Source organism: Chiloscyllium plagiosum, unplaced genomic scaffold (assembly GCF_037043375.1).
Source record: "Chiloscyllium plagiosum isolate Xiang-an unplaced genomic scaffold, Cpla_swu_hap1 HiC_scaffold_29, whole genome shotgun sequence".
NCBI lineage: Eukaryota > Metazoa > Chordata > Chondrichthyes > Orectolobiformes > Hemiscylliidae > Chiloscyllium > Chiloscyllium plagiosum.
In genome coordinates this window covers 51527363-51554445 of record NW_028270167.1, presented here as the reverse complement: position 1 = coordinate 51554445, position 27083 = coordinate 51527363, and the positions used below count along the sequence as shown (strand labels likewise).

General features: G+C 48.6%; 1 long non-coding RNA gene across 2 annotated transcripts; it reads right to left on the bottom strand.

Annotated features, from left to right (window-relative positions):
* Positions 1-13487: 13487 nt before the first annotated feature.
* LOC148142302 (uncharacterized) lies at positions 13488-25804 on the bottom strand. Of its 2 annotated transcripts, none has more exons than XR_015752059.1 (4): positions 25778-25804; positions 18074-18180; positions 15302-15384; positions 13488-13577 (listed from the first exon to the last, which is right to left on the bottom strand). It is a non-coding gene; the product is annotated as an uncharacterized LOC148142302 (long non-coding RNA). The 2 variants fall into 2 exon arrangements; XR_015752060.1 differs by lacking the exon at positions 25778-25804 and adding an exon at positions 25394-25426.
* Between the last annotated feature and the right edge of the window lie 1279 nt (positions 25805-27083).

Sequence of the window (27083 nt, the reverse complement as noted above, 5' to 3'; positions counted from 1 at the left end):
CGTGTCGACAATCACCACTAGTTAGAATTACAGGATCTCTGAGGTGCACAAAGAGACTATTCGGTCCATCAAGTCTGCAATGACCCTACCTCCATAACCCCACATTTACCATGGTTAGCCCAACCCACCTAACCTACACACTACAGGCCATGTTAGTAAACCTGCACATCTGTGGGAGAGTCATAGATTATGTCTAAGTGCTCAGAATTGTGGATGAAGGCTCACAAATACTTGACTCTGACACAAATGCTCTTTTTTTTCAAAATAAAATCTGGGGGAAACTGCAACCGGAAATATTTCTGATTATCTCAGGAGGAAGAGAATTCAAAACTCGTGCCATTGACCCAGGGGGCGCAGTGATAGTTACAGATGTCTGGGAACCATCAGAATTGTAACGGGGTGTGAGCAAGGTGGGGGTGAGACAAGGACAAAAATACATTCTGTCACACGGGGGAAGGCAGGAGAAATTAAACAGCAGAAATGGTAGTGCCTCAAGGCCACAGGGAATGGAGTTAGGGCTGGGAAAGAAACAAGGAAACAAGGTGAGCAGCTGCCAAAGAAATACTTTGAAAAAACAGATTATAACAACATAGAGAACAGAGTTCACAGTCTGAAATTGTTGCTGTCATTGGTGAGTACAGAACGCTGTAAAGTCTGGATCGTTCTATTACAGCCAACACATACAGGATGGACAAAGTGGCCTCGGTCTGTCCTGTAACTAACTGACAAATTTATTCTGACTTTTGGAATTCAGGTCGGCTGATATTCATAAATTCTCAAATTGGACTTGAGTTTAATATTCTGGAGAAAAGTCAAATAAATCACAATGATCCCATTCTGCAGACTTTCGTCCATAGCCCTGCATGTTCTAGCGTTTCAGTTACATCCTTGTCCTTTTATTCTAATGTGATGCTGGCTACTGCCTCTACCACCCCATCAGTGAGTTCCTGCTCCCCATCATCCACTCCCCTTCTTTCTGAGAATTAGTTTCAATCTAAAACCTCCAGTTTCTGCCCTCTCTGTTATGAATAGCTCCTTCCTATTCACTCGATCCGGATTCCTCAGCATCTTATCACTTCAATTAAATCTCAGCTCATCCTCCTCGGAAAGCATCCCCAACTTATCCAACCTTTCCTCAGAGCAGACATTCTCCAATCATGGAAACATTCTGATCAATCTCCTCTGTACCCTCTCTGGTGAGAACACATCAACGTGGGGACTAGGAGTGAGTGCGGTACTTTAACCATGGATTAACTGGTGTTCCTGACATTTCCCATGTCACCTCCGTGTTCTTGTGTTTGTCGCTGATACAAGAAGTGTCCTGGTTTTCCCACATGGAACTGGATGTGCACTCCATGGGGCTGGGATTCCATACCATGTGTTCATTTGTTAACTAATCCTAAATTAACTCCAGATTAAAACAAAATTATCAGATACCCAACAATCAACTTGTTCCATTATTCTCAAGTCACCTTACTTTTTAAAATTATTACTATCTAAACACAGCAGGCTTTAATTTGCTGAACAAGTATTCAGATGTATTCTCTGTACGAATCACTTGAAGATTATTACCTTCAGCTACATTTGGTGAATTGAACACTGATTGTAAATATATGAATATCAAATAGATTTGAGTTTGATGATAATTAATCTAGTCTGACATTCGTGTTGATTAATATCAATATAAATAGCAATGGGGTTGATTCATACCTGCCCTCTGGGCAATTAGGCATGGGCAGTAAATGCTGCCGGGTCAGCGACACCCTTATCCTGTGAATGAATAAAGGAAAATAAAAGTCTCTACCCAGTGTGAATCTGTACATGTTCAACGATGTTGTGAACATTTCCAAAACTAAGTTCTCTATATGCAAAAAACTTTATGAACTGCCAATACCATTGTTCATTGCTTGGTGTGAATAAGAGAAACAAAAATCCTTCAACTTGTGGTTATGAGTAAATTCACTGGTGTCTCAGCAGGATGGATGCCTGAGTGAATCCCTTACTCTGCCCGCCCCCCCACACACACACAATAGACAATAGACAATAGGTGCAGGAGTAGGCCATTCAGCCCTTCGAGCCTGCATCGCCATTCAATATAATAATAGCTGATCATTCCTAATCAGTATCCTGTTCCTGCCTTATCTCCATAACCCTTGATTCCACTATCTTTGAGAGCTCTATCCAATTCTTTCTTAAATGAATCCAGAGAGTGGGCCTCCACTGCCCTCTGGGGCAGAGCATTCCACACAGCTACCATTCTCTGGGTGAAGATGTTTCTCCTGAGCTCTGTCCTAAATGGTCTACCCCATATTTTTAAGCTGTGTCCTCTGGTTCAGCACTCACCCATCAGTGGAAATATGTTTCTTACTGCCAGAGTGTCCAATCCTTTCATAATCAAATACGTCTCAATCAGATCCCCTCTCAGTCTTCGAAGCTGAAGGGTATACAAGACCAGTCGCTTCAGTCTTTCAGTGTAAGTTAATCCCGCCATTCCAGGAATTGACCTTGTGAATCTACGCTGCACTCCCTCAAATTTGGAGACCAGAACTGCACACAGTACTCCAGGTGTGGTCTCACCAGGACCCTGTACAGCTGCAGAAGCACCTCTTTGCTTCTATACTCAATTCTTCTTGTTAAGAAGGCCAGCATGCTATTAGCCTTCTTCACTACCTGCTGTACCTGCGTGCTTGCCTTCATTGACTGGTGTACAAGAACACCCAGATCTCTCTGTACTGCCCCTTTACATAAATTGATTCCATTGAGGTAGTAGTCTGCCTTCCTGTTCTTGCCACCAAAGTGGATAACCATACATTTATCCACATTAATCAGCATCTGCCATGCATCTGCCCACTCACTTATCTTGTCCAGGTCACCCTGTAATCTCCTAACATCCTCATCACATTTCACCCTGCCACCCAACCTTGTATCATCAGCAAATTTGCTAATGTTATTGCTGATACCATCTTCTATATCATTAACATATATTGTAAAAAGCTGCGGTCCCAGCACGGATCCCTGCGGTACCCCACTGTTCACTGCCTGCCATTCCGAAATGGAGCCGTTTATCACTACTCTTTGTTTCCTATCAGCCAACCAATTTTCAATCCAATCTAGTACTTTGCCCCCAATACCATGCGCCCTAATTTTACTCACTAACCTCCTGTGTGGGACTTTATCAAAAGCTTTCTGAAAGTCCAGGTACACTACATCTACTGGATCTCCCTCGTCCAACACACACACAGAGAGCAGGTGAACAGCTTCTCCCCAGACTGTCTGGTTTGGCTCGTTTCCAGGTGGGAATGGGTAAAGAATTCCCTTCTGGCATTCACCACATTTCCAGAGTCTGTCCCTAGTGTGGCTGCACTTGTGTTTTCATTTCAGATAAATGCTGGCAGACTGTTATACACACCGTTAGCACCACTCCACCCACCGCTCCCCCTCCCTCCTCCCAGAACCCAGTATAAAGCAGTAAACATCATCTCCTGCTGTGGAGGGACAGCCTGTGTTGGTTTGAGTAGGAACACTGAGCAGATTTACCTCAATGACAATTTAATCGGTGACCAGATCAAGTTAAGTAGGTCCAAATAAAATGCATTATAGCACAGAAAGAGGCCCATTAAATCCAAGCTAGCTCTCTGTAGCAGAATCCAACATTCTCATTCCACATCCGTACCCCAAAATCTGAGATTTTATTTCCCTCAGACCTGATATAATTGTTTTTATCAATCATTCATCTTCTCTGCTTGCACCACCGTAATAGGCAGCATGTTCTGCATATTTCCAGCCAATACAGCAGAGACATTTACTCATCTCCCACTTTCTCAAAACCTCACATCTGATCTTAATTCTTGTGCCATCAACTAGCAAATACAGATATTTTTGTCTGCTATATCTAGGTGTTATAATCTTATACAGCTTTATCAAAAATATATTCAACTTGTTTACTTCAAAGAAAATCGCAATTTCTTCAAATCAATTCAGTGATTGCATTTTCTTCATCAGTGAACTACTCCAGTAAGTCTGTACGCCACACCCTGAAGATCACTCATATCCTTCCTTGTTGATGCCTATTCTGTTCCACAAATCCAGACGAGACAAGTTTTCTGCACAACAGCAGTAGCTTTATTATTGGACAGCCGGCGAGAGTTTCAAAGTGTCTCTAAAGTAGCCGAGTGTCTTCTTGCAGAGACTCTTCTTCACGAATCTCTGCCTTACCCACAGAGACAGTATATTTAATAGGAATTAGACAAAGGCATATCAACCACATGGGCGATTGTCATTATATAGTTTAAAGTAGGTAATTATGACCTTACAAAGCTTGATGAATGGCGATGTCCTGTGAATACGTGTGATGGATTACAGAAACTGATTATCGTATTGTTCATGTTTATGGTTAATGGGAAGAGATTAAGGCAGAAGGGTTCTTCCTTCAGTAAATGGGGGATTCACTTACATATGCTAATATGGAGTGGAGGGAAGACAATGGGAGCGGGAGGCAGTTTAACAGGGTTGTGCCCAGGGCTCTCAGTCTTGCCTGGAAAAGGCAAATTCCTCTGTCTGGGATTACGGGGAATCCACATTTTTTCCTGCAATACGTTCTATTTCGAAGGTACAGTCCGCCTCCCCCTACTGAGGTGTTCTGTCTGTGTTGTAAGAGTACAGGCCTTGTACTCTTACAATACAGCAGTAAGACCTTTGGCAGGAGAATGTTTAACCCTTGAGTCGCCAATGCATCCTGAAAGAAAGCAAAGTATGGAACAGGTCCCTCTGTGGTATTTTAACTTTCTCACCCTGACCAGGAATCTGGTGACCAGAATTGGATGCAATGATTGACTGTGACCTAACTAGAGCTTTGTCAATGGTCAGCATCTATTCCATGAGTTTGTTATCATTCGCTCTATTAATGAAGCCCAGTATCCTTTACGTTTACTCAAAACACTTTATGTTCTCTCTCCTTTAATGATTTGTACACATTGTCCCCCATTCCTGCTGTCCTACTCCCTGTGTCTGTGCCATTCAAACATATATTCCCTTTCTACATTGCTTCTCTCAAAATTGTCAACATACTGTGTGTTCTAAAGAAGAGACATATTCCACTCAAAATATTATCTCTCCCTCCACACATTCTCCCCCCGCCCCCCCCCCCCCGGAAAACAGAACAGTACAGTACCGGAATAATCGGCCCACCATGTCTGTGTGGATCATGATGCCATTCCAAACTAATTCCATCTGCCTGTATATGATCCATATCCCTGCCAACCCATGCCCGCTTATGTGTCAGCCCAAATGCCTCTTAAACATTGTGATTGTTTCAGCTTTTACCATCTCTCAGGCAAGTACATTCTAGTCACTGACCACCTTCTGCATAAGAAACTTGCCTGACACAACTCTCTTTCAACTTGTTCAGGTGTTGTTGGAAATGTTCAGCAGGTCATGCAGCATCTGTGAACAAAACTCAGTTAATAATTAGGGTCTGATCACCCTTCCTCAGATACGTTATCGCTGATTTATCTTCACAGATGCTGCTAGACCTGCTGAACTTTTCCCGAAAATGTTTTTGTTTCTGGTTTACAGCATCTGCAGTTGTTTTGGTTTTCATTTCCTTTAAACGTGTCCCCTCTCCCCTTAACTCTATGGCCTCTAGAATTTGTCGTTTCCACCTTGGCAAAAGATTCAGATTATTCACTCTGTCTGTGCCTCTCGGATCACTCCACAGCCACTGACTTTCCAGTGACAACAACCCAAGTCTTTCCAACCTCTCCCAATCCAGGCAACATCCTGTAAACCTGTTTTCAACCTCTCCAAAGCCTCCACATCCCCCTTATGCTGTGATCAAAACGGCTCACAATACCACAAAGGTGACCTAATGACAGTTTTATATTCAGTCCCCTGACAGAAGAAGGCAAGCCTGCCATCCAGCTCCTTCACCACATTCAGGGAGCTGTGAACTTGCACCTGAAGATCCCTCTGCAACCAATGCTGCTCAGGGCCCTTCCGTTTTGTGTATACATTCCTCATGCAATGTGCCTCCCAAAATGCATCACCACACATTTGTCCAAATCAGATCTATCTGTAATTTCTCCGTATAACCTTCTAACTGATCTTTCTTGCTGCGTCCTTTGACAACATTCTTCACTGTTCACAGCTTCATCAATTGTACCATCTACAAACTTGCTAATTACGTTGTTTACACTAATATATGTTGCAAACAACAGATGTCCCAGCTCTGACCCTTGTGGAACAGAGGCACTGGCCACAGACCTCCAGCCAGCAACATGCCTCTGCACAACTGTTGCTGGGAGAAGTATCAAAGAGGAGCCTGTGTTTAGCAGCACACCTGACCTTTATTCAACGCTCCTTACTTAAGCATGATGGGAGAGTTCCATCTCGAGAACTCTGTGGCTTCCCCAGCCAAGTACAGCTGGGTTTCCTTCATGCGTTCCGGTAATATTTTCCCCCGACCCGATCTCCTGGGTTTGGAATGTCAGCTCGGATATTTCTGTGCTCCCTTTCCCAGTTTCTGGTTCTCTGTCCCTCTGCAACTTCCCCTCTCAGCTCATGCAGTTGCTTTGCCAGTTCTTGCAAGAATTGTTTAACCCTATCCTTGCCATTGCACATCTCGGGCACTCCCAATACCACACCCTGTGGTATCTGCATAGTCCGACCGATCACTAATTCAAAGGGGGACTGCCCCGTTCCCTTTGCTGGGTTTCACGTCAGTTTCATTACGGAGTACTCTGACCCATCCCTGCCTGCCTCTGCCGAGTTCCGTCACCGCGCCTAACCCCGCCCACCGGCCGAGTTCCGTCACCGCGCCTAACCCAGCCCCCCGGCCGAGTTCCGTCACCGCGCCTAACCCCGCCCCCGGCCCAGTTCCGTCACCGCGCCTAACCCCGCCCCCCGGCCCAGTTCCGTCACCGCGCCTAACCCCGCCCCCCGGCCGAGTTCCGTCACCGCGCCTAACCCCGCCCCCCGGCCGAGTTCCGTCACCGCGCCAAACCCCGCCCCCAGGCCCAGTTCCGTCACCGCGCCTAACCCCGCCCCCCGGCCGAGTCCCGTCACCGCGTCTAACCCCGCCCCTCCGCCGACCTCTGTCCCCGCCCCCAGGCCTTACCCCGCCCCCACATCCAGCTCCAGTCCCACACCAGGTCCTAGCTCCCCGCCCTGCCGTGAGTTTACCATCCCTCCGGACCTGCCACTCTCTGAGGATGAGAGATCAGTCCTCAGGAGGGGTCTCACCTTCGTTCCCACACATTCTCCGGTCAATGAATTCAATACACGGAGTGACATTGAACGATTCTTCCGCCGCCTTCGCCTCCGTGCCTTCTTTTTCAATCAAGACCCTCACCCACCCTCTGACGACCCCTTCTCCAACCTCCAACACACCCCGTCCACCTGGACACCCCGTGCTGGCCTCCTACCTGCCCTCGACCTCTTCATTGCAAACTGCCGCCGCGATATTAACCGCTACCTGAACTCCCACACCCCTCCCACCCACTCCAACCTCTCACCCACGGAACGCACAGCCCTCCACTCCCTCCGTTCCAACCCCAACCTCACCATCAAAACAGCTGACAAGGGAGGCGCAGTAGTAGTTTGGCGCACCGACCTCTACACCGCTGAGGCCAAACGCCAGCTCGCAGATACCTCCTCCTACTGCTCCCTTGACCATGACCCCACCCCACACCACCAAACCATCATCTCCCAGACCATCCATAACCTCATCACCTCAGGGGACCTCCCATCCACCGCCTCCAACCTCATAGTACCACAACCCCGAACCGCCCGTTTCTACCTCCTGCCCAAAATCCACAAACCTGACTGCCCCGGACGACCCATCGTCTCAGCCTGCTCCTGCCCCACCGAACTCATCTCCTCCTACCTCGATACGGTCCTGTCCCCATTAGTCCAAGAACTCCCCACCTACGTCCGTGACACCACCCACGCCCTCCACCTCCTCCAGGATTTCCGCTTCCCCGGTCCCCAACGCCTCATATTCACCATGGACATCCAGTCCCTGTACACCTCCATCCCCCATCACGAAGGACTCAAAGCACTCCGCTTCTTCCTTTCCCGCCGTACCATCCAGTACCCTTCCACCGGCACCCTCCTTCGACTGACTGAACTGGTCCTCACCCTGAACAACTTTTCTTTCCAATCCTCCCACTTTCTCCAAACAAAAGGAGTAGCCATGGGCACCCGCATGGGCCCCAGCTATGCCTGCCTCTTCGTAGGGTATGTGGAACAATCCATCTTCCGCAACTACACTGGCCCCACCCCCCATCTTTTCCTCCGCTACATTGATGACTGTATCGGCGCTACCTCGTGCTCCCACGAGGAGGTTGAACAGTTCATCCACTACACTAACACCTTCCACCCCGACCTCACATTCACCTGGACAGTCTCGGACTCCTCCCTCCCCTTCCTAGACCTTTCTGTTTCTATCTCAGGCGACCGAATCAACACGGACATCTACTACAAACCGACCGACTCCCACAGCTACCTGGACTACACCTCCTCCCACCCCGCCCCCTGTAAAAACGCCATCCCATTCTCCCAATTCCTTCGTCTCCGCCGCATCTGCTCCCAGGAGGACCAGTTCAAAATACGCACAACACAGACAGCCTCCTTCTTCAAGGACCGCAATTTCCCCCCCGACGTGATCGACGATGCCCTCCACCGCATCTCCTCCACTTCCCGCTCCTCCGCCCTTGAGCCCCGCCCCTCCAACCGCCACCAGGACAGAACCCCACTGGTCCTCACCTACCACCCCACCAATCTCCATGTACAGCGCATCATCCGCCGTCACTTCCGCCACCTCCAAACGGACCCCACCACCAAGGATATATTTCCCTCCCCTCCTCTATCAGCTTTCCGTAGAGACCACTCCCTCCGCGACTCCCTTGTCAGATCCATACCCCCCACCAACCCAACCTCCACTCCCGGCACCTTCCCTTGCAACCGCAGGAGGTGCAACACTTGCGCCCACACCTCCCCCCTCACTTCTCTCCAAGGCCCCAAAGGAAACTTCCATATCCGCCACAGATTCACCTGCACCTCCACCCACATTATCTACTGCATCCGCTGCAGCCGGTGTGGCCTCCTCTATATTGGGGAAACAGGCCGCCTACTTGCGGAGCGATTCAGAGAGCACCTCTGGGCCACCCGGACGAACCAACCCAATCACCCTGTAGCACAGCATTTCAACTCCCCCTCCCACTCCACCGAGGATATGCAGGTCATTGGACTCATCCACCGCCAAACCACAACAACGCGACGGTCGGAGGAGGAGCGTCTTATCTTCCGACTGGGAACCCTCCAACCACAGGGGATGAACTTGGACTTCACCAGTTTCTTCATCCCCCCTCCCCCCACCTTGTCTCAGCCGAATCCCTCCAGCCCGGCACCGCCTTCCTGACCTGCAGTCTTCTTCTTGACCTCTCCGCCTCCACCCTACTCCGACCTATCACCCTCACCTTGACCTCTTTCCACCTATCACATTTCCAACGCCCCTCCTCCAAGTCCCTCCTCCCTACCTTTTATCTTCTCCTGCTGAACACTCTCTGCTCATTCCTGAAGAAGGGCATGTGCCCGAAACGTCGAATCTTCTGTTCCCTAGATGCTGCCTGACCTGCTGTGCTGTTCCAGCAATAAAGTTTCAGCTTTGATCTCCAGCGTCTGCAGACCTCACTTTCTCCTCGAAGATTTCAACCTACTGCGAATCCTCTTACAAGGATGCCTTCCTTGAAGAAGCTCTCTGCCTCTCTCTACAAAGATTTCAGTGAGTCCCTCTCTCACTGCACACCCCAGGTCATCTCCTCTGCACAGAAGCTCTTCAGCCACATTCTGAAGCAAACTCGTTACCACAGCCATATCTCCTTTCTCAGCACCTGCCTACGGAACCGACTGATCCCCCATGGACTCCAGATCACCTTCCGACCAACACAATTTGGACCCAACCAGGACTACCAGTACCTGCAACAAATCCGCAGCCTCCAGCAACGGACCTCCCTCCGGATCCTCCACTCCACGCTTGCAGCCATGCGCCGGTACCTACATTCCCTGCAGCTCGACCTACCCCAGCTCAGGACAACTCTCTCACAGACCTGTAAAGGACCTCTACTGTTCTTCATTTACAGAAGAATCCATAGACTGAACAAACAGTTCTTTCTAGCCATATCAGAAATTAAAGGCAGTAAGTACCAAAAACTTTCATGCACTTACCCCCAAACTCCGGATTCCTCAACTGTTCCAGAACCTTCCATCGGCCTCCAGTCCGGCGCCATTACACACGCGGCCGCAACAGCGCCCGCGGCAATAGCCGCAGACGCCGCAGACGATGACGTCACTTCCGCCCCCACCGACCTCGCAACGTTCATGATCGCGGCCCAAACAACCGCCTCCGGGATCGCCGCACAGACAACCTGCTCTGCGATCGTCATGAAGACAATCGCCAACAGATTGGAAACCTCCGCGAGTATGGGGAAAAACTCTCTCTCCGTGGTCGCCGCAGCTACTTCCGCCCCCAGTGACGTCAGCGACCTGCATTCGGACATCGCCGCATGTGTCTCCGCCCCCCCGCCGCGTTCCGTCACCACGCCTAACCCCGCCCCCCGGCCGCGTTCCGTCACCACGCCTAACCCCGCCCCCTGGCCGAGTTCCGTCACCGCGCCTAACCCCGCCCACCGGCCGAGTCCCGTCACCGCGTCTAACCCCGCCCCCCCGCCGACCTCTGTCCCCGCCCCCAGGCCTAACCCCGCCCCCACATCCAGCTCCAGTCCCACACCAGGTCCTAGCTCCCCGCCCTGCCGTGAGTTTACCATCCCTCCGGACCTGCCCCTCTCTGAGGATGAGAGATCAGTCCTCAGGAGGGGTCTCACCTTCGTTCCCACACGTTCTCGGGTCAATGAATTCAATACACGGAGTGACATTGAACGATTCTTCCGCCGCCTTCGCCTCCGTGCCTTCTTTTTCAATCAAGACCCTCACCCACCCTCTGACGACCCCTTCCCCAACCTCCAACACACCCCGTCCACCTGGACACCCCGTGCTGGCCTCCTACCTGCCCTCGACCTCTTCATTGCAAACTGCCGCCGCGATATTAACCGCTACCTGAACTCCCACACCCCTCCCACCCACTCCAACCTCTCACCCTCGGAACGCACAGCTCTCCACTCCCTCCGTTCCAACCCCAACCTCACCATCAAACCAGCTGACAAGGGAGGCGCAGTAGTAGTTTGGCGCACCGACCTCTACACCGCTGAGGCCAAACGCCAGCTCGCAGATACCTCCTCCTACTGCTCCCTTGACCATGACCCCACCCCACACCACCAAACCATCATCTCCCAGACCATCCATAACCTCATCACCTCAGGGGACCTCCCATCCACCGCCTCCAACCTCATAGTACCACAACCCCGAACCGCCCGTTTCTACCTCCTGCCCAAAATCCACAAACCTGACTGCCCCGGACGACCCATCGTCTCAGCCTGCTCCTGCCCCACCGAACTCATCTCCTCCTACCTCGACACGGTCCTGTCCCCATTAGTCCAAGAACTCCCCACCTACATCCGTGACACCACCCACGCCCTCCACCTCCTCCAGGATTTCCGCTTCCCCGGTCCCCAACGCCTCATCTTCACCATGGACATCCAGTCCCTGTACACCTCCATCCCCCATCACGAAGGACTCAAAGCACTCCGCTTCTTCCTTTCCCGCCGTACCACCCAGTACCCTTCCACCGACACCCTCCTTCGACTGACTGAACTGGTCCTCACCCTGAACAACTTTTCTTTCCAATCCTCCCACTTTCTCCAAACAAAAGGAGTAGCCATGGGCACCCGCATGGGCCCCAGCTATGCCTGCCTCTTCGTAGGGTATGTGGAACAATCCATCTTCCGCAACTACACTGGCCCCACCCCCCATCTTTTCCTCCGCTACATTGATGACTGTATCGGCGCTACCTCGTGCTCCCACGAGGAGGTTGAACAGTTCATCCACTACACTAACACCTTCCACCCCGACCTCAAATTCACCTGGACAGTCTCGGACTCCTCCCTCCCCTTCCTAGACCTTTCTGTTTCTATCTCAGGCGACCGAATCAACACGGACATCTACTACAAACCGACCGACTCCCACAGCTACCTGGACTACACCTCCTCCCACCCCGCCCCCTGTAAAAACGCCATCCCATTCTCCCAATTCCTTCGTCTCCGCCGCATCTGCTCCCAGGAGGACCAGTTCAAAATACGCACAACACAGACGGCCTCCTTCTTCAAGGACCGCAATTTCCCCCCCGACGTGATCGACGATGCCCTCCACCGCATCTCCTCCACTTCCCGCTCCTCCGCCCTTGAGCCCCGCCCCTCCAACCGCCACCAGGACAGAACCCCACTGGTCCTCACCTACCACCCCACCAATCTCCATGTACAGCGCATCATCCGCCGTCACTTCCGCCACCTCCAAACGGACCCCACCACCAAGGATATATTTCCCTCCCCTCCTCTATCAGCTTTCCGTAGAGACCACTCCCTCCGCGACTCCCTTGTCAGATCCATACCCCCCACCAACCCAACCTCCACTCCCGGCACCTTCCCTTGCAACCGCAGGAGGTGCAACACTTGCGCCCACACCTCCCCCCTCACTTCTCTCCAAGGCCCCAAAGGAAACTTCCATATCCGCCACAGATTCACCTGCACCTCCACCCACATTATCTACTGCATCCGCTGCAGCCAGTGTGGCCTCCTCTATATTGGGGAGACAGGCCGCCTACTTGCGGAGCGATTCAGAGAGCACCTCTGGGCCACCCGGACGAACCAACCCAATCACCCTGTAGCACAGAATTTCAACTCCCCCTCCCACTCCACCGAGGATATGCAGGTCATTGGACTCATCCACCGCCAAACCACAACAACGCGACGGTCGGAGGAGGAGCGTCTTATCTTCCGACTGGGAACCCTCCAACCACAGGGGATGAACTTGGACTTCACCAGTTTCTTCATCCCCCCTCCCCCCACCTTGTCTCAGCCGAATCCCTCCAGCCCGGCACCGCCTTCCTGACCTGCAGTCTTCTTCTTGACCTCTCCGCCTCCACCCTACTCCGACCTATCACCTTCACCTTGACCTCTTTCCACCTATCACATTTCCAACGCCCCTCCTCCAAGTCCCTCCTCCCTACCTTTTATCTTCTCCTGCTGAACACTCTCTGCTCATTCCTGAAGAAGGGCATGTGCCCGAAACGTCGAATCTTCTGTTCCCTAGATGCTGCCTGACCTGCTGTGCTGTTCCAGCAATAAAGTTTCAGCCCTCTCTGAGGCATCCTTGTACAAAAATTACACATTCGAATCATAAACCTTACACTCATCACATCAATATAAAAGGATTACATAACACATGATGGTTTGGGGAGACCTTTTGAGAGAATGTGATGATTCAAAGGAGAATTTTTAAACAGCAAAAGGGATTGATCTGGAACGCAATACTCATAATGCGAATATCCAGGTCCTGATGTACTGAGTAATTCAGAGTTTGGCAGAACATTTACTGAGATTACCATCTGAATGTCCACCTGTAATATCCTGTAATACAAGTTTATACAATCTGTCACTCTCAGTTCAAGTTAGAAACCCACACCATCCCCTCCTCCTGGCGCAGGATTACTGTACATAGTTACAAAACGTCATCAGGAAGGGGAATAGAATGTTTTGTTTAGAGGGTTTTCAGTATGAGAGTTTGGAGTATATACCTGAGAGTAACGTGAGGAAGTGGTGGTGAGACCACCATATCTGGAGTAATGTGAGCAGTTTTGGTCCCTTTAGATAAGGAAATGTGTCACTTTATTGGAGGCATTTCAGGGAAGACTCACTAGTAGAAAGTGCGGACTGCAGATGCTGGAGATCAGAGCTGAAAAATGTGTTGCTGGAAAAGCGCAGCAGGTCAGGCAGCATCCAAGCAGAAGGAGAATCAACGTTTTGGGCATAAGCTGAAGAAGGGTTTATGCCCGAAACATTGATTCTCCTGCTCCTTGGATGCGGCCTGACCTGTTGTGCCTTTCCAGCAACACATTTTTCAGCAGGGAAGATTCACTGGGATGATCCCTGGTTTGGAGAGATTATCTTTTCAATAAAGGCTGAACAGGTTGGGACTCTACTCACTGGATTTTGGAGAAAGAGAGGTGATCTCATTGAGACAGATGGGATTCTTAAGGGGTTTGACAGGATAAATACTGAGTGGATGTTTCCGAGTGTTAATACTGAAAAGGGAGTATGGAACCAGATTCTGGGTCAGTCGCGGAATCAAGGGTTCTGCTTCAGATTCGTCAAGTTTAAGGCGACACAGAGGCGGGTAAGGGGTTTCAGTAGCAATGGAGCTGGGGTGAGGTGGAGACAAACAATGTTTAAGAGATTGGAATTCCCTGGTGTTTGGGATTGTGCAGATGTCTGATCAGAAGGTCACCTTAGGGTCAAATATAACAGCAATATTGTGAAGAACGTATTTCTGCCTCAGACAGTTACCAGGGAGAGGGAGAGGCTCAGCAGTAAGAGAAAGGAGTTTGGAATAACAACTGAAGGCAATGGGTTTAACCGTCACAATGTTTCATTGGAGGAAACTGCAGCTAATCAAGTAGTGGGAATGTGATAAGCAGTTTGGTAACTGAGTAACAGTGGAACAATGGAGAGGGATGGTGGGGAGGGAGAGCTGGGCAGTGTCAATGTACATGTGAAACCTAACATGGTGCTTTTTCACAATGTCAACTCCTGGCAGTATGTAGGTGAGATACAGGAGAGAGCAAGGATAGATACTGGAGGGACACCAAATGCAAGGAATTCAGAAAGGAAAGAGAGAGTGGAAATGGAGCAGGATTTTCCAAAAACCATGAGGTCAAAAGGAAGTTTTTCAAAGAAGGGGAGAGAAGGGCACAACCAGAAAAGACAGACAGCCAGAACAAGGAACAATATCTGTGAATCGGTGAGGAGGAGGAGGAGACAGTGTTGGAAAGTCTGTGGTTTAGCAAGCTTTGGGTAAATTGTAAAGATGAGCTCTGATAAGGCTTAACAAGAGACTGGAGAAAGATGTAGGTTTAGGACAAAAACCAGGAACACCACGTGAGGCAGTTTGGCTCGGTGGGCTAGTGGGAGGGAGGGAAGCAGCAGATCGGATTATCTCAGTCATGGTGACAGAGAAACTCCATGTGCTCCTCACTCATGTTATTGGAGGGGAGGATAGAGGAGACAGGATGATGGACTGTGTTTTACAAAGAAACAAATCCAGGGTTAGTGATATTTAAAATGAGTGAACAAACCTGATGTGTTTAGCTTTTATCCAGAATATTAAAACAAACGACTGAAGTCCTGGTTCGAATCCCATCTTTATAGATGGTGGAATCTGAATTCACGAAAAAATAACTGGAATTAGGAATCTCCTGATTTCCATGAAACCATTGTCAATGGTAAAAAAAATCCTGCCAACCTGACAGCGGCCCAGCCAGCTACTCACTGTACTAATCACTGCAAAGTATCAACACAGGAATGAAACTGGATGGACCATGTGGCATCTAACAAGGCACCAGAAATTACAACCACAGAATCAGCCCTCTCGATGGTGCAACGTCCTCCTCACTAACATATGGTTTTTGGTGCCAAAATGTGGAGAGCTGTACCTCAGACTAGTCAAGAAGCAGCCTGACATAGTCATATTCACGGAATCATCCCTTACAGACAATGACCAGACACCACCATCACCATCACTCGATATCGAGAGTGTGGTGCTGGAAAAGCACAACAGTCAGGCAGCATCAGAGGAGCAGGAGAATCGATGTTTTGAGCCTCAGCCCTTCATCAGTCTGATCTGGTGTGCTTTTCCAGCACCACACTATCGACTCTGACCTCCAGCATCTGCAGTCTTCAATTTCTCCTAAAATCTCTGATATGTCCTGTCCCACCGGCAGCACAGACCAGACAGAGGTGGTGGCACAGTGGTGTACAGACAGGGAGGATTCGCCCTGGGAGTCTCATGGCTCCTGCTGATTACCATGTACCGTCCTCCCTTGGCTGATGGATCAGTTCTCCTTCATGTTGAACAACATTTGGAGGAAGCACTGAGGCAACAAAATGGTGTCAAACATACTCTGGGTACAGGATTTCAATGTCCACAATCGAGACTGGCTCTGCAACAGAATTACTGACTGAGCTGGCCAGGTCCTAAAGGACATAGCTGCTCAACTGAGTCTGCAGCGGGTGGTGAGGGAACCAACAAGAAGGAAAAAAACATACTTGATCTCATTGTTATGAATTGACAAGCTGCAGGTATGTCTGGCCATGACAGTTATCGGTAAGAACGACCATCACATGTTCCTTTTGGAGACAATGCCTTGCCTTAAAGTTGAGAAAACCTCCGCTGTGTTGAGTGGCACTATCACCGTTCTAAATGGGACAGACTTCAAAGAGATGTAGAATCTCAAATAGGGTATCTATAAGGTACTGTGGGACATCAACAGCAGCAGAACTGTACTCCAGCACAATCTGTAATCTCATGGGTTTGTAAATCCTGCTCTCACCCATCACAATGGACAGTAAAGGAGGGCTTGCCAAGAGCAGCACCAGGCATACCTAAAAATGAAGTGCTAATCTGGTGAAGCTATCAAACAGAATTACCTGCATATCAAACAGCATCAGCAGCAAGCAACAGAGCTAAGTGTTCCAACATCCAATGCAACAGATCGGAGCTCTGCAGTTCTGCCACATCCAGTTGTGAACAGTGATGGACAATTAAACAACTCACTGGGGGAAGCATCACAGAAATCCCCACCCTTACTGATGGAGAGGCCTCACATACCCATGTACCAGATAAGATGACAGCATTTGCAGCAATCTGCAGCCAGAAGTGCAAAGTGGGATGATCCATCTCAGCCTTCTCCAGTGGTTTCCAACATCACAGATGTGAGTTTTAAACCAGTTCGATTCAGTTTGAATCACATCAAGAAATGGTTAAGTAGTTAAAGGCTACTGGCCCTGCCAAAATTCTGGCAATCATACTGATGGCTTGTGCTCTAGAACTTGCTACTCACCGAGCCACGTACCGCTCCAGCACTGGCATCTACCGACAATGTGGAACATTGCCCAGGGATGTTCAACACAAAAGCACAGACCAATCCAACCCAGGCAATTTCCATCTATCAGTCTACACTCGATCAGCAGTAAAGTGATGGAAGATGTCATCACCAGGGCTACCAAGCAACAGCTGCTCTGCAACTTTAGGCTCCACCAGGGCCAATAAGCTCACGATTGTGTCACCGCCTGATTCACAAACTGACAACCAGTTGAATCCCAGCGGTGAGGTGAGGGTGATAGCTCAGCCCCACTCCAAGATCACTATTTCGAGCTGATTTCACCCTTGTCTCAACACAATGTGATGAAAGTATATGAGCTATCTCTAGACTTCATTATCCAAACTCACTCCCTGGCCAGCTTCCCATATTCAACCTCCCTGTAATCTCAAGAACATCTAAATATCTGCTTGTTGATTCATCAAAAGTCTCCTATTCAGAAACAACAACATAGAGTCATAGAGATGTACAGCATGGAAACAGACCCTTCGGTCCAACCCATCCATGCCAAACAGATATCCCAACCCAATCTAGTCTCACCTGCCAGCATGTGGCCAATATCCCTCAATTTAAATTTCTCACACTTGATTTAATTCCTGGCTGTGATAATCCCTAGCTCCCTGCACCACACACACTTTGAGACCTCGACAACCCATTTTCTTTGAGACTCCCAACAATTTGTTAATTCATTACTTCATCTGTGTGGCTGTTTCTACAGTTGCTGAAGCAGCATGGTCTGAAATTTGCAACCAAAATCTCACAGGTCTGCTTTCCACCTTTAAGACATCCCTCAAAACCTACTTTTGGTCACCTGACCTAATATCTCCATCTCTGGCCTTATGTCTAAAGTTCTCAATAGTATTTTTGTGAAATTATAAGAATGATAATAAAAATACAAACTGTTGTTGATTTGACATTATTTTCAAATCATCACTGTTGCTGTAATGAATAATCTATAATGTCTCTTACCCAACCACATTGTAGGAGCACCTTCACCACACAAACTGCAGCTGTACAAGAAAGTCAAACATCACCCTCTCCACAAGCAACAGGGCTTTGGCATTAATCACTGGTATCTGTGGAAGGAGAAACACAGTTGATGTTTCATGGAGTGCAAAATGGATTACAGGGAATGAAAATGGTGCAGAATTTGATAGCCAGAAATGGAAGGAAAATACACTTGCTTTTTGGAAAAAAGAATTCTTGACTGTGTTAGAAACGAAAATCGCTTCTCAATAATCGCTCTAGACAAATTCAGGAAAACAAAGTTTTATTAACAAGTCAAGTCTGCAGAGTCGGGCACCCTTAAAGAAAAGGCGCGCTGAGGCTTACAAAGTCTCCATTATTTATAGGACAAGTCCCTCCTCTCCTTGGCTCCAACAAGCCATGAGGTTCACATTCTTAAAAACATCATTATTTTTATCACAAAGTCTGCAACAAAAGGCTCCAGAGTCTCCAAAGTTTGTTGTTTTTCTCACCCTGTAGTCTTATCAAAACAGATGTCTCAAGTCGTACTCCCATCCTGGAGTCTTATCAGCCAAGGACTTATCCTTCTCTGCTGTGTGAATGGCTTCATTAATCAAGAGCCTGCATGCTTTTACTATAGCTCACAAATTGACAGCATTCTGCACAATTTAAACTACTCTACTTTTGAGTACATAAAATGGTTGTTAGAAAAGAAACAAAGGTTTTGTCTTTTATTATAGATCAGTCTGTGGTCCAGGCACATCTTAAAGTTTAAACCGAAATTACCTCTTATAATTCCACCCTTTTCTTTCTTTAAGATGTGCCTGACCAAGATAAGCCCCACCCCTTCCCTCAAGGGCCCGGGAAATCCTTGGTCTCTCGCAGCAACATCACTTTAAGTTCCCGTGTCCCATGTTGTGGAACCACTACTGCCTGGAGTCGGGAAATATTTTTCTGAATTAAAAACTGAATACAGGGAGTTAGGCAGGGTAATACGAGAAGAAGAATCATGCCGCCCCCAACCACCAGCAACGCCGTGCGCCACCAGCTACCACCTAGGAGACCATCCCACCAATACAGTCCAAGTAGAGTTCATTATTACTGTCTTTTCAGTTTTACCGACAACGGCTTGTCCCCTTGCTCGCATGTCCAGGTGCTTTCTTCTTCAGGCGGAACGGGCCCCTTTATCCTTGATGCGTGGACCCACCCTTTTTCTTTCGTTCGAACAGCTGCCTCAGTTGTTAACAGAACCAGGAACGGTCCTTCCCACCGCGGCTGGAGCTTTTCGGCCTTCCAGGTCTTAACAAGTATCCAATCTCCGGGCTCCACCTTATGCAGGAGGAAGTCGAGCGGCGGAGTCTGAGCCAGGAGACCTTTCCTTCGGAGTTCTGCAAAAGAACGGGATAAGGCCAGTAAATAGGTTCGGATAAATACATCCCCCCCTTGTAGAGTGGGACATCCATCAACCTTACTCCAATACGGTAATCCGAAGAGCATTTCATAGGGGGAAACCCCGACATCTCGGCGAGGTGCCGTACGTATCCTCATTAGGGCAATGGGCAGGCACTTTGGCCAGGGTAACTTAGTTTCTAACATCAGCTTAGTCAATTGGGTCTTGAGCGTGCCATTCATTCTCTCAACTCGACCCGAACTCTGAGGATGCCAGGGTGTGTGGAATTTCCATTGGATGCCCAGGGCATTACAGATCAAATGGTGTAGCTTAGAAATAAAATGCGTCCCGCAATCGGAGTCAATAGATTCCATTATGCCATATCTCGGGATTATGTTCTCTAACAACAGTCGGGCCACGGTTGGTGCATCGTCTTTGGCAGTTGGGAAAGCCTCTACCCAGTGAGTGAAATGGTCTACTATTACTAGCAGATATTTCCATCTCTGTACTGGGGGTAATTCTGTAAAGTCAACTTGGATCCTCTGAAATGGCCTAATCGCTAGGGGCTGACCACCAGCTGGCATAGAACGCATGGCTTTCTGATTAATACGCCGGCAAGTGGGGCATCCGACTACCTCTTGTTGGGCTAATGTGTATATCCCCCTGCATACATAGTCTCTCAGGATTGTGTCACACATGGCTTGCACCCCCCAGTGGGTCTGATGGTGTAATCGGTGCAGAATACCCCGGGTGATCTGTTTGTTCAGTACTTGTCTCCCATCAGGAACCGTCCACTTCCCGTTAGTATCTAGCCGGGCACCCAATTGATCCATTTTATCAATCTCCCCCTGGGTGAAGACGGGTTGTTTAGCGAGGCCCTCCCTCAACGGTATTAACGTTAACAATTGGACGGATTTTTCGACCGCTGCCCGCTTGGCTTCCTCGTCTGCCAGCCGGTTTCCCACCGCTTCCGGTGTCGACCCCTTCTGGTGACCGGGTACATGGACTACTGCAAGTTCCGTAGGTAACGCCAGGGCTTCCAACGTTAGGCTGATCATTTGTTCGTGAGCTAATTCCTTTCCCCGGGAAGTTATCAATCCTCGCTCTTTCCAGATTTTCCCGAAAGTATGAACGACTCCGTATGCATACTTTGAGTCAGTATATATGGTCCCCACTTTCCCTTCCAACAGCTTCAGGGCCCTCTGGAGGACGTACAACTCACAGGATTGGGCTGACCACTTCCCGGGCATTTGTCCAGACTCAATCGTCCGTTTCGTTGCAACATCTATAACAGCTTAGCCACTGTATCGTACTCCACTGATGCACCGGGAGGACCCGTCGATATACAGTTCCTGTCCCTCACCCAGCGGGGCTTCTTGCAGGTCCTCTCGGCTTTTGGTCTGCAAGTCCACAAATTCCACACAATCATGCTCCTGTTCCCCGTCTGCAGGACGTCCGTACAGAAACTGGGCTGGGTTGCAACTGAGATCTTTTGCAAAATTGAGATCGTTCCCGGTCATCAAAATCGTCTCATACTTTAGGATGCGAGAGTCTGTTAACCAGCGGTGAGCCTTCTGAGCCAGTATGGCACTAACCGAATGTGGGGAGTATACTGTGATCCTTCCTCCAAAGATAAGTTTTCGGGCCTCTTCTACTAACATTGCCGTAGCTGCCACTGCCTGTATACAGGTCGGCCATCCACGTGACACAGGGTCTAACATTTTTGACAAAAATGCAACCGGCTGACGTTTCCCTGCCCGCAGCTGAGTGAGCACACCCTGGGCAATTCCGCCGGCGCTATTAGCATATAACTGGAACGGTTCCTTCAGGGTGGGTAAAGCCAATACCGGAGCTCGAATCAGTTTATTTTTAATAATATTAAATCGCTGCTCCTCCTCATCTGACCAGTCCACCTTTTGTCCTTCTTGTCCCAGTTTGTCGTACAAAAATTTTACTAAAGTGGTGTAACTTTCAATCCATATCCGGCAATACCCTCCTAGTCCCAGGAATTGTCTGACTTCCTTCTTCGTCCTGGGTATTGGAATACCCGTAATTCCTGATATTCGTTCTGGCGTGATACGGCAGTGCCCCTTACTGACTTGATGGCCCAGATATCTTACTTCTCGCTCCACAAACTAGAATTTTGTCCTGGAGACGCGTAGACCCTGTTTCCCCAGGAAGTTCAACAGGGCAACGGTGTCTGCTCGTACCTCCTCTTCTCTTGGTCCTGAGAGTAAGAGATCATCGACATATTGGAGCAATTGATTCTCCGCGTTACACTGAAATCCTTCTAAGATCTGCTCCAGTATTTGTCCAAACAAATTGGGTGACTCCGTGAATCCCTGCGGCAAGACCGTCCATCTTAACTGTCGCTTTCGTCCTGTGAAGGGATTCTCCCATTCAAAGGCAAAAAGGTTCCGACTTTCTTCGTCAAGCATCCTTCAGATCTATTACGCTGAACCATTCATGTTCGGGGGGAATTTTACTCATTAACGTGTAGGGATTAGGTACCACCGGGTATCTAGCCTGGACTACTTCATTCAACCCCCGCAGGTCTTGCACCAGCCTATATGTCCCGTCCGGCTTCCTCACAGGGAGTATTGGAGTATTGAAAGGGGACATGCATTCCTCCAGTAGTCCATCTGTGATTAATCTTTCTATCACAGGTTGTAACCCCTCCCGTCCTTCCATAGCAATCGGGTATTGTTTCCTTCTTACCGGCCCTCTTCCTGGTAACATGGTGATTTGGAGAGGTTTGATGTTTAGACCCCCTCTGTTCCCCTCTCGGTACCAAACTTCCGGGTCTATTTGTGGATCATCATCTTCGGTGAGGGCGAACAACCTTACCACCATTTCCCGTTACTTGGTACCGTTCCGATCCCTAGTTTGACCTGCAAGTCTCTTCCTAACAAATTAAATCCCGCCGATGGCAGTAGAAGGAGGTCTCGTTTAGTAGTTCTGTTTTCATATCCAATTTCCACGTCCTCTACCACTGGGACTTGTAATTTCTGTCCTCCAATTCCAGATACCCCCATAACTTTTCCTCCTGCTCGGGTGCCGGGGGGTATTTGGATTATACTTGATCTTTCGGCTCCCGAGTCCACCATAAATGTGATCTCCGATCCTTGGGGCCCTACTTTCAAGTTTACCAGGGGTTCCTGTCGATAGTCCTTTTGCCCCAAGGGTAGGAACCCCCGACCTCCCTAATCTTCCTCCATCAGGGCGTACGACCTCACCTCCCGCTTGTAGCGGGAGCACTCCCGTTTAAAATGTCCCTCTTCATTACAATAGTAACATCTGAGTGTCCTCTTCGTTTCCCTGTCGCGGTCTCGCGTTCCTCCACTCTTCCTTTGTTCCGGCCATGGTTCTCTTTTCCTCTGCTCTTGCCACGACTCTCCCCTTTCCTGTTTCTTCCACGGCTCTCCCTTTTCCTTTCTTCCAGCTGTCATTTGTTGCACCGTTTGCATCATTATCTTTGTCGCCTTCCTTTGCTTCTCATCGTCCCTTCTCACAAACACCTTTTGCGCCTCTCGTAGTAATTCACTTAAAGATTACTATCCCAATCATCCATTTTCTCTAACTTCTTTCGTATGTCCGGCCAGGCCTTTGATACAAACTCTACCCGTATGAGTTGTTGCCCCACGTCCGTCTCAGGGTCCACCCCAGCAAACTGCTGCACATTCTTCCTAATCCTGTCTAGGAAGTCCGTAGGGGTTTCCTCCGGATTTTGATGATTACCAAAGGCCTTGGTAAAATTGTGCCCCTTTGGGGCTGCGTGTCTTATTCCTTTTATCCAATATTCCCGCATGTCTCTCATGTTGCGCCGTCCTCCCTCCGTGTTCTTATCCCACTCGGGGTCGGTGAGGGGAAACTTCTGCTCCCCTCCTTCTCCCCCCTCTCTCTCCCAGACCAAGAGCGCAGCTTGTCGTATCATCTGACGCTCCTGGCTAGAGAACAATGTTTTCATGATGGAACACATCTCTTCCCACGTGTAAGTATTCGGACCCAGGAACTGATCCAATTGTTCAGCAAGTCCCATGGGGTCCTCTAGTAGACCCTTCATCTCCCTCCTGAAATTCCGTACTTCAGTACTCGTCAAGGGAACGTTCACATATCCCGTCCTTCCTTCCTCGCCCCCCATGGGCACTTCCCGGAGTGGATTCATTCTTGCAATCCAGACAGGGTCTTGTCTGTGACCCTTTCCAGCTTGAGATCTGGTCTGTACCCCTGGGGTAGTTTGTGATTCCTCCCCATCTTCTTCCCCTTCCCCTGAATCGTCGTCACCCGAAGGAACATTCTGTGGGGCAGACGGGGTCACGTAGGGCGGCGGTAAGTGATCTAAAGGGTCCCATTCTTTCTGCCCTTTCGAGTCTTTATTAGTTACATGCATTTGACAAGATATCGTAACCGGCAGCCAACAAAGGGCATAATCACTTTCTTCCAGATTAACATCAGGTTTTGAATTGACATATAAAATGAGGGCTTGCCGGACCCAGTCTTCGTCAGTACCGAATCTAGGCCACCACACTGAGTCGCCCTGAATAGGTTTCTGGGACCACTTTTGACAGTATTTTACCATCTTCCTTTTAGATTTTCCCTTTCTTCCAGCCTGATCCTCTCCCTAACGGACTATCGTCAGGTACCCCGGGGTATGTGTCATTGTCCCTGTTTAAGCCTACCTTTCCCTTAATCACCTTAGATCCCTTATTTCCCATTTCCGAGGACTTCGTATTTTTCCCGTGATAATCTATCACAATGTAGCCAATTCCCGGACCTTCAGTCCCGTGATCGCCCAGGTTCCTTTGCAGGCACCCCCGGTCTTTGGATTCCTGTGTCCTACGTCTCTGTGACACAAATCACAGGCACCCCGTAGGTACACGTTCCTCCTCAAACACGGTCTCTGCAAAATCCCTCACAGGCGAGCCCCGGTCTCCAGATTCCTGAGTCCCACGTCTCTGTAGAAAAAAAAATCCACAGGCACCCCGTAGGTACCCAGTCCACCGGAAACACGGTCCCCGCAAGTTTTGTCTTACCTGGGTTCGGTGCACCGAAATTACTCGATCGTTAACCGTCCCCACTGCCTCGGGTACACCCCTCCTTTGTTTTCCTGAGCCTCCCGGATATCACTCGCTCAAGCCGCGCGGGGCGACAAGCAAGGAATCAGGGACTGCTGAACTCAGCAGGGTGCACCTTCTCCGATATCCTTCCTCAACTCCCCTTGCGGCCGGAGTGTTGATCCCGGATGACGAGCCCCCAAGTTGTCAGAAACGAAAATCGCTTCTCAATAATCGCTCTAGACAAATTCAGGAAAACAAAGTTTTATTAACAAGTCAAGTCTGCAGAGTCGGGCACCCTTAAAGAAAAGGCGCGCTGAGGCTTACAAAGTCTCCATTATTTATAGGACAAGTCCCTCCTCTCCTTGGCTCCAACAAGCCATGAGGTTCACATTCTTAAAAACATCATTATTTTTATCACAAAGTCTGCAACAAAAGGCTCCAGAGTCTCCAAAGTTTGTTGTTTTTCTCACCCTGTAGTCTTATCAAAACAGATGTCTCAAGTCGTACTCCCATCCTGGAGTCTTATCAGCCAAGGACTTATCCTTCTCTGCTGTGTGAATGGCTTCATTAATCAAGAGCCTGCATGCTTTTACTATAGCTCACAAATTGACAGCATTCTGCACAATTTAAACTACTCTACTTTTGAGTATATAAAATGGTTGTTAGAAAAGAAACAAAGGTTTTGTCTTTTATTATAGATCAGTCTGTGGTCCAGGCACATCTTAAAGTTTAAACCGAAATTACCTCTTACAACTGTCAAAAATATTCAAGAAAAAAGTAATCTGATAATCTAGCAGCACATTGTCAGGGGCTGGGCCGCAGTGAAAAACTCATTTGCAAAGGTCTATAAAAGTAATAATACAGTAGTAAACAGACCAAAAGTACACCCATGGTTCGAGACTGAGGAAGCCAGATATTGACAAAGTGGTCATGAGGGAGCCCAGAGGTGAATCAGAGCTGTATTGACTGCTATGGTCTCAATGACTCTAAACGAGAGAAAGGCTGCACATGCGCCTGGCTGCACCTTGCCCCCTACAAAGATGGCGGCTCCGCACATGTCCAGTGAATCGTTGTCCCGAATAAAGATGGCGGCGCTCACTCAGGCCTGCAGCCGCGCTGAGGCAATTCCCCATTTACTGCAAACACGGGACTGGGACGTTCAAATTTGTGTTTTCCGACGTGCACAATTTGTTTGTAAAAAAATCTCCGCTCATAGCAACACAGTTTTTCTCCAGTTTCCCTATTTATTTTTTTCCTTACCGTATCCTTTCTTTCCATAACTTCCCGAGCATTCATTACAGCGACTCTGCGCCGCGCGCGAGTGATCACATGGTTTAGTTTAGCTCCGCCCGACATTCACTTTGATTGGTTGGAGGACCAACATCCCGCTCGGTCATCCAGCTCCGCCCACCGTCCTTTCATTGGTCCGGTGCTGACATCAATCACCCGGAGTCCCTTTGTTGGCGAGAACATGCGCAGTGTGTCCTCCTTCAGCTGATATGTTGGGTAATGTGATGGGAGAGTTTACTGAGGGTAAGAATTCCCTTTGTGTGAGCTCTGCAGTAGATTTCCTTTATTCATGGAGGGGATTGCCTTCCTACTCATGACTGTATAGCTGTGATTGATGAATCAATGCCTTCTGAATCAGTACATAAACACCCCATTTTCACTCCTTTACACAACATCTGAGATCTTAAGCACATTGTATCACGCTCTTCTTTGGAAACAAAAAAAAACATGAAATAGAGCCTCAAGGAATCTGTGCAGGAGTAGGGCATTCATCGCCTTCAGCTTGTTCCCCCATTCTATCAGATCATGGCTTGGCCAACCCAGACCTCAATACCTCTTTTATGCTTGATCCGCATAGCCCTCAACTGCTCAATATTTCAAAAATCTATTTGCCCTTTTTTAAAATAATTTGAGATAGAATCATAGATTCCCTACTATGTGGAAACAGGTCCTTCAGCCCAACAAGCCAGAACAACCCTCCGAAGAGTCAGCCAACCATTCCCCTCCCACACTTAACTTTCACAATTGTTTGGGTGCGGAAATTCTAGCCATTCACAGAGAAAAAGTTCTTTACTTTTTCTAAAATGAATGTTCCCTTATGTAATGTCCCTTGGTTTGAGACTTCACTGGTGCTAGAAAATCTAGTCAACATCTACTCTGTCAAGCTCCTCAGAATCTTGTTTCCATAAGATCACTCCTGCTTATCTATTCTTGATAGGTCAACACTTTCGTCCTCGAAAAATCTAATTGAATCTTTTTTGAATGGTCTCCGATGTTGGTTTATCCTTTATTAAATATGGGAGCTAACATTGTATACAACACTGCAAGTGAGGACTCACCAACAGCCAGTGTGGTAAACCAATCGTCAATCCATGCTAATACATTACGCCGATACCATGAGCTCCTAAATTGAGCAATTGACTTTTATGTAGCACCTTATCATTTGCATTTTTAAAATCCAAATACAGAACATCATTGGATTGCCCTTTATCAGCCCTGCTTGTTATCTCCTCAATGAACTGTCGCAAATTTGTCAAAGATAATTTCTCTTTCACAA